At 44.9% G+C, this 8,688-nt stretch overlaps 1 non-coding gene and 1 pseudogene across 1 annotated transcript; one reads left to right on the forward strand and one right to left on the reverse strand.

Moving 5' to 3' along the window:
• On the forward strand, window positions 1,862-2,847 carry Gm6308 (predicted gene 6308; annotated as a pseudogene).
• On the reverse strand, window positions 8,386-8,517 carry Gm25311. The gene has a single exon (XR_003956612.1). It is a non-coding gene; the product is annotated as a small nucleolar RNA SNORA17 (small nucleolar RNA).
• Window positions 8,518-8,688: the final 171 nt, after the last annotated feature.

Below are 8,688 nucleotides of genomic sequence, written 5' to 3' on the forward strand. Positions count from 1 at the left end.
AAGATGTCCTAGTCAGCCGTCATTGAAAAGAGATGCCCCTTGGTCTTGCGAACTTTATATGCCTCAGTACAAGGGAACACCAGGTCCAAGAAGTGGGAATTGGGGGGTAGGGGAATGGGGGGAGGGTATGGGGGACTTTTGGGGTAGCATTGGAAATGTAAATGAAGAAAATACCTAATTAAAATAAAATAAAATAATTTTGAACATGTCATATATTATTTATTTTCAGTATATCCCTTGTCATTTTTTGTTCTTTATGTACAAATAATTGTTGGAAGGGAGGTTCTCCAATCTGGAAGCAGGCATCAATACAGACAGACAATCAAGTCAGCAAGTGGAATGCAAGCAGATCATATGGCAGAGCAATTCCTAGAACTGGTACTTGACAAAGCAGAACCAAGTTACTAGATTCAGGGGAAAACCATCATCAAGTTCAGGAATCAAAGTCAGCTTTCTGTCAAGAAGCAGGCAATCACCAAACTTTATATGTAATAAGCATATGCTATATATGTCAGCATCCACACCTTATAGATTCTATGTAAATAGCTAAATTTGCAAATACTCAGCCTAAACTTAAATTCAACCTGCTAGAATAGTAACGGGAAATAGCCTGAAATAAAAGGTCAACATTGAATTAACTGGGGATGGAGGCATTGCTCTGGGGTGTTTTCTGTGGAGAAATTAGATACAGGGATGAAGAAATTTCAAAAATGATAAAAAAAAAAAGGAGTTGATAAACTTGAAACAAAGGATCTCTGATTTTCCTCCACATGGGATAACCAGGTCTACTGGCTATTCTCCCTGAAAAGAAACTGAACAAAATGCTTGAGAGCTACAGGGACAATTTATTCATTAGTTGACAATGCCTAAAAAGAAAGAAAGAAAAGAGAAAAGAAGGTCTGGGAATAGAATAATCCCATCACTGAAGAAGCTGAGATATGGATACCATGAGCTAGCATCTGTTTGACTTTTTAAAATTGTCTCTATTAAATGTCCCTGATAATTTTCTGAATCATTTGTGATTACTTGAAGCTTACCAAGCTTTCCATAAACAGTTATTTCTGAATTGTCACGCTGATCATTTATCCTCAAAGCCTTTGTGTTGGCCACTGTCACCTTATCCTGTTCTCTTGGGAACATCATGGCTATTCCTGTATACACACAGTATGTGGCATCCTAGATAGCGCAAAGCCATTTTTCCATGGCTTGTATACAAATAAGGATCAATCTGTTACCCTTTACCATCTGGACTAGTTGTATGCTTGTTACATTTAAAGTAACACATTATTCAGCCTTTGAACATGACCTGAAGGGACTACCAGGTGCTAAGTAGGTAGTTTTGCTTCCAGTGGACAAAGGTTCCTCTGTATAGGACAATGCTGCTAACTTCTATGTCTTTAGAAAGCCCTATTGAGGGAGAGAACAAAGAGAAAATGGAAGAGGGAGAGGACACAGACGAGGAGAAAGAAGGAGAAAAGCGGAGCAGAAGCACAAGGCCTGGAGAAACCGCAAGTTCTAAGGGGTCTCATAGATGTGATCTAGGCGCACAGCATGTAATCATATGAACTGTGTTGTGTTTTCATTGCCAGGGCATATTTGGGAGGAGATTTACCGCAACAGTTATGAGTCACCTAAGAGGAACTGATCCCAACTGTCAGTGAGCAGACATAGCCCAACAGTGCCACAAACAAGACTGCGCTGCTCCAGTCATAGTGACAACTGGGCTCCTCTGGAGTACTAACACACTCCCTCAGCAGTCTGTCCTGGTGACAGCCAAATTCAGCAGAAAAGCTGAAAAAGATTCAGGGTGTTCCAGGCCTCAGGGAGTGACCTGAAGCTACACAGAAAGGCTCATTAAATGGCATCAAACGGAGGGGCTTCTGACGGTGTTTGAGCCGTTGGTTGATTTAGGCCATTCTCTCGGCCCAAAGTCCCCTCAACAATGGCGAGAGTCAGTTGCGGGGCATCCAGCAGCTACTGCAGGCAGCCAAGAAGGTGTCCAAGGCCTGCAAGTGAAAGAACCGGAGGCCGAAGCAGGCCAAAGAAGCCGCCAGGCTGAAATTGAACAGTACTGCAGAGGCCAAGGAAGCTGCAGCACTGGGGTCTCATGGCAGCTGCAGCAGTGAGGTGGAAAAGGAGACCCAGGGGAAGATGAACGTCCTCCAGAACCACTTCGAGCAGAACAGGGATGGAGTCCTGAATGACCTCTTGGCCTCTGTGTGTGACATCCGGCCAGAAATCCATGAAAACTACCGCATAAACGGATAGGAGGTGGAAGCGCCTGCTCTGTGGGTTGGCATGAGATCTGCCCCCATAGAATAGGAAACCTCCACAGAGCTCGAGTTCTGTTCTGGAAGGCATTAAATTATTTCTCTATGCCGTTGTAGGACCCTTCACGTTTTAAGAGTATCAAATCTAGCTTTTTGTATGGACTTACTATGTACCTGAAGTTCCATCTTCTTATCTTGTGTGTCTTTAAGGAGTGTTTGTCACCTGTTTCCTGTGTCTTCTGCAAGTAATGGATATCAGTGCTGACTTTTTTATTAGTCAAGTAGAAAAAATTCTTTGAAAGAAAGGGAGTAAGCTGTTCCCTTCTACTTTCTTAAAGGTCAGGGGCGTTATTTATGGAAAAGTAGTAATAGCTATTAGCAACTCCTATGAAGTAGCAGCCAGCCTTACAGTACTCTAGCCTGGATAATTTAGGACAGTCAATATGGTATGCTTATTCCGGCTGCTGTTAGTGTATCCTAACCCAAATCACGAGATGCGAGGACTCAGTTACATGTTATTTGGGGTGCTTGTAATCTTTTTTAAAAGTAAAACTTTGTCTTCCCTTTCAAAAAAAAAGAAAGCCCTATTGATACGACAAAATACTAAATACTATTCATTTTCCCAGAATTCTTAGAAATAATTTAACTAGTTCCCAGTGGATCGCCAATATAAGAAATTCTAATATGAACAGTGTAAACTGAAGTATGGTTTTAGTAAACAGACAGAGGAGGCAATAAGGAAAACTATATGTGTTGCTTGTGGCCATTATTTGGAAAAGAATGTACCCATTATAATGAGGTGATGTATTTGACCAAGGTGAAAGCATGGTTGTGGTGGTCATGGTGGAAAGCTGAAGGAAAGCTAGGTCAGCGTGAAACTCTTCTCTAAGGAGTCATGATACTGACTGATGTCCAGAGGAAATCCATAATCTCCATTATTTTTAATAAACTCTATCAGATTCCCCTTCAAGCATGGCAACATAAGGTATATGTTTTATCACAGAATAAGAATTATGCCCAGGAAATTAAATAAATAGGATTACAAAATGTAGTAGAATTCTAAAATCAAAGGAAGGGTGAAAAAGATGTATTGTACCCAACATGTATGGTAGGAGAGATTGTCCATGGTTGACAGCTTTAGTGTCTGAGTAAAGTCAACTCTGACATAGAAGGTGAAGCATTTTCAAGGACAAGGTCTTTGGCTGGGGTAGTGTTGCCTGAGGAACTGTTATCACCCAGGAATAACATCTGGTATCAGTGTGATGTCACCTACAATGCCGGCCTAGACTATCATTTTCAATTGGGGAACAAGCTTAATATTATGTGGGCCCTTAAATCATAAGCCAATCAAAGCCACAAATCAACTGTAATTGTCACTAGAATGTGCCACAAATGTACCTGGCAGCTTGGAGTATTGTATGTTCAAACTGGATGAACATCAAAACAGAAGTTGAGGTGTTTGTAGAGCAATCTGTGGTCTATTGATCTCATAGGAGTGTGCTCTCAGTGTGGTTACCAGCTCTTAAGGGATGCAGTATAAGATTGAAAATATGGCAAGAGCAGGTTAGGGCTTAGGACAAGATAGAGAATTCTAGAGAGCTATTTGTTACTAGAATTTGAAAAGGACTAGAAAGAGATGCCATCCAATTCAGCCAGTTATGTAGACACTATCATAAGATATGAACATTCTACTTAACCATCTTCTAAAGATCCAAGCTGGGCTATTCTCTGTAAAATGTGTGATTTGGGTTGTTACCAATGTCATAGTTCAGCAAGGCCTTTGCTTCAGTTTTGCTATGTGTGGAGACAGTATGACTGCCATTCACGGTTTTTTTTGGGGGGGGGGGTGGTTCGAGACAGGGTTTCTCTGTATAGCCCTGGCTGTCCTGGAGCTCACTTTGTAGACCAGGCTGGCCTCGAACTCAGAAATCCGCCTGCCTCTGCCTCCTGAGTGCTGGGATTAAAGGCATTCACGTTTTTAAAATCTTTGACATAAGAGACTCTTAGAAGATTTTATTGTGAAGGGAAACTTTTAGGCAATGGCTCAGTGGTTTACAGTAATGGAGACGTTAGGACAGATACCTTACTGGCCAAGGTCTCCAGTGCCAAGATAGTGATCTCAAGGGTTGCAAAGTGCACAACTTCTTTGGTCTTGTCCTTTATTGAGGACAATTTGAGAAAGGGTGGAAGTCAACAGCTTCTACTAATTTAAATTTGTAAGCAAAATGGATCAGTGTGAAGCATAGTGACCTGAGACTGCAGTCTCAGTGATGGAGAAGCTGAGACAGGAGGATCCCCTCAGTTCAAGTTCAGCCTAGAATACATAGTGAGTCCCAGGCCAGTCTGAGTGTCTGTAAGCCTTTGGCTCTTTCTTTGTGGAGCCATTACTACTACTAAACAATCTATTCATGTGCTCTATCCATTAGATAGGAAGTACAAAGGCTACCTATGTGCTACATCAACACAATCACCCAATAGATATGTCCAGCTCTGAAGGTAATGTTAAATAATGAAAAAAAAAAACCACCATCTTTTGTGTGTTTTAGTGTTTTCACATGGTTTAACTATATCACTATTACTACTTTTTTTTCATATGTGTATTTAATGTATTAAACCAAAACTCAAGGGCTGGAGGATCCATTCAATGGTAAACACTAAAATCAAAGGAAGGGAGAAAAAGATGTACTGTACCCAACATGTACAGTAGGAGAGATTGTCCCCAGATGACAGCTTTAGCCTGGCATCTGCTTGTAGATACTCCATGTTAGATTCCCAGAATTGAACAAAAGAAGTAAAATAAACTTCAAATGTTAAAAACAGGGAATGGGCCCAAAAAGGCTAAACAGCAAGGAAAACCCAAACAAGGAAGCGTGAATCTCACTTAGAAGGGGGAATAAAATTGTCATAGGAGGCAGAGGGAGAGAAGGATCTGGATGGGAGAGGGGATAAAGAGGGGAATGGGGGTATCAGGATCCAATATGGGGAGGGACAGGAAAGATAGTCAAATGACCATGAGAATGAATGGAAATCTGCAACTGATGGGGGTGAGGAGTTGGAGGGGGGCATCTTGAGGAAGAGACAGACACCTGAAATAGGAGAGGTACCCAAGAATCAGTGAGGGTGACCTTAGATGTGACCCACAGCACTGGGGTTATGGAACCTGTAGAGGCCACCTCCTGTAGCCAGGCAGGAATTCCAGTGGAGCATTAGTGATATCAACCCACCCACAAAATTTTTGACACAAAATGTATCCTGTCTCCAAGAAATGCAGAGATGGAGGAGGGAGCAGAGACCGGGGGAGGGGGATGATCAAACAATAACTGGTCCAATTTGAGACCCATCCCAAGGGCAAGCACCAATCCCTGACACCATCAATGATACTCTGTTAGTCTTGCAGACAGGAGTCTAGCATGGCTGTCCTCTGAGTGGCTCCACCCAGCAGCTGACTCAGACAGATATAGACACCAACAGCCAAACAGTGAATGGAACTTGAGGACTCTTATGGAAGAGTTGGAGGTAAGATTGCAAGCTCTGAAGGAGGTAGGAGCTACAGAGGAAAACCAACAGAATCGGCTAACCTAGACCTCTGGGGCTCTCAGAAACTGAACCACCAGTCAAAGAGCATACACAGGCTGGACCTACACCTCCCCCAACACATACATATGTAGCAGATGTGCAGCTTGGTTGTCATGTGGGTCACAAACAACTGGAGTCCCAGGGAAGGGGGCTATCACAAAAGCTGTTGCCTGTCTGTGGGATATGTTCTTGGAGCTGTACTGCCTTGTCTGGCCTCAGTGAAAAAGGATGGGCCTAGTCCTACAGAGACTTGATGTTCCTTGGTGGGAGGATACGTAGGGGGCTCCACCCTCTCTAAGGAAAAGGGGAAGAAGGGATGGAAGGAAGGATTGTGGGAGGAGGTGATCAGGAGGATGGACAGTGAGGGGTATGTAAAATGAATAAATAGAATATGATATAATAAAATAGGATCTGGAGAGATGTCTTAGCCATTAAAAGCACTTGCCACTTTTGTAAAGGACCAAATTCTAACCCCGGCACCCACATGGCGGATAAACAACTTCCTGTAACTCCAGTTCCAAGGGCTCCAATGTCCTCTCCTAGACTGTGTTGGTACCCACATACATAAATAAGGCATAATCAATTAATTTCTAAAACTTTTTATTGGTTCTTTGTGAATTTCACATCAGCACCCCAATCCCCGGTTATCTCCCCCCCACCTCCTCCCCTACCATACCTGCCCTATATCCTTGCAACCTCCCTTACAACAGAGAACAAAAAATCTCATTATGGAAGTTGCAGTATGTCAGTGCTCCCCCACGGAATACCCTTTAGTCCACACGTCTTTGCTTGAAAATGTTCACTGCAAGGACTCTTTGGTTTGGTACGAGGCCTCTGGCTTCTGCTACACCATCAACACTGGAACCTCACTGGGACCCTCGTTGGATATCCTGTTTTGCCCTGTGTCGTGGAGATCCTATAGTTTTGGATCTGTAGGACTGCCCCTTCACACACGTCAGCACTATATCGTATGGTAGATACTGGGGTAGGCAAACTCAAAGACCTGCATCTGGGCTTGAAAGTTATCTAAGTTGGTCAACCTGCCGGATCTCCTGTACCCACACCATCAGGACGAGCTTTCCTACCTGCCCAGGCTAGCCCATCCAATGCTGCAGCCAGCAAGGGGCAGAGCAGGCTCTCCCACTCCCATGCCATCAAAGTCAATTCTACTGTGCTGCCCAGGCAAGGTTCAGGGCCCACTCTCTTGAGTGCTACAGTAGGCAAGGGGCTAGGCTAGCTGTCCTGCTCTCCTGTCCTGGAACTGGCTCAGCCACAGCCTCCACAACCAAAGCAAGCTCTACCTTACTTTCCAGGTGAGGTGCAGGGCCCACTAACCTGATTGTTGCAGTCAGTGGGGAACAGGGACAATTATTTCACTTTCATGACCCTGGAGCCAGATCTCCTGCCTGCCATAGGTGGTAAGGAACGAGAGAATGGGGAGGAGCGCATCTCTCCTTCATCTGCGCCACGAAGAAGACAAGACCCAAAGCCGGCTCTCCCATACTCACACCCTCAGGACCACAACCCCCACGTCTACGGGCAGTTCTACTGTGCTGTGGAGACAAGGTGCAGGACCTGCTCACCCGAGTGCTGTCAGAGACAGCTCCCCAGCTCTCATGACCAGCTCTCCCATCTGCCGTGGGTGATGAGAGGTTCTTCCCTCGCTGCCACCACCACACAGCAGACAAGAGGTAGGGCTGAATCACGCATGCTTTTTACCCTTGGGGTTGATTTAGCTGCAATCCCCACATCCAAGACCAGCCCTACTGTGAGGCCCAGGCAAGGTGCACGGCCTGCTTTCCTGAGTACTACCCCTAGGTAAGGGTAGGATCTGCTCTCACAGCCCCAGGGCCAGCTCTTTCAGGATGCCCAGGTAAAGGGTGGGGCCAGTTCTACCCAGCCCTCAGACATCAGCATGGCCCCAGAAAGCAGCCCAAACCAGGGATGTCTGTCTGCCTAGCCTTTGATAGTAACAGACCCCTGCTGTTTTAGGGTCACAGACCCAGACATGGCCCCAGGTGATAGCTCAGGCCAGTACCCCAGCTACTTGCCCTCTAGTCTTCAGTTGTACCTCTCTTCATTGTGCCCACATCCTTCTGTTTCTCTTTCTCTTCCATTTCTCCACCACTTACTTGCTTCTTTTAGTGGTAAACAGAGTCTCTGAGTGTGTGGGTTCATTTTAGGAGTAGTCTCGGGAGTGCTATGTACTACCCATACATTACGACACTGGTCAGGGGTCATCTCAGGCATTGTCTGCCCCTAGGCCTGTGCTGCAATTGACTAGTGCTCATCTCAAGCTAGATCCGTGTTCAGGCTCCATGGAGCTGGACTGGTGATCACAATGCCCAGGCCTTCCTGAGTGGCCCTATGTAAGGGTCAGCTGTCTTGGGCTCACTCCTTCCCCAACCCCGCTCCCACCCCTGAACCCGTGGTCCGAGGTAGGGTTCTTATGGTCTCTGGCTTACTCCCTACTCTGGGAGCTCATCCAGGCCTCCAAGGCACCAGACTCATGGTTGTCTCGGACTTTCTTTTTTCCAGGTGTGCTAGGCTACTAATCATTCATGAGTTCACAGGTCAGAACACTGAGCATAGTCACAGCATCTCTCCTCTCTGCCACCAACTAACGCAGGTGTGACACAGAAGCCACACTTGCAACATCTCTAAGAGCAGATTAATCAATCAATTAATTAAACTATTCAATCAAGAGCAACATATGAATAAATACACTCCCTAGTTTTTGGAAATCTATGAAAACTGTTAAACTTTCCTTTGGTTGTTCTGTGTTCCAAAGTGGGAGGAGAAAGAGGATAAAAGAAATAAGGACTCTCCCTTTAAGATTGGC

Source organism: Mus musculus, chromosome 6, assembly GCF_000001635.26.
Source record: "Mus musculus strain C57BL/6J chromosome 6, GRCm38.p6 C57BL/6J".
NCBI classification, from domain to species: Eukaryota; Metazoa; Chordata; class Mammalia; order Rodentia; family Muridae; genus Mus; species Mus musculus.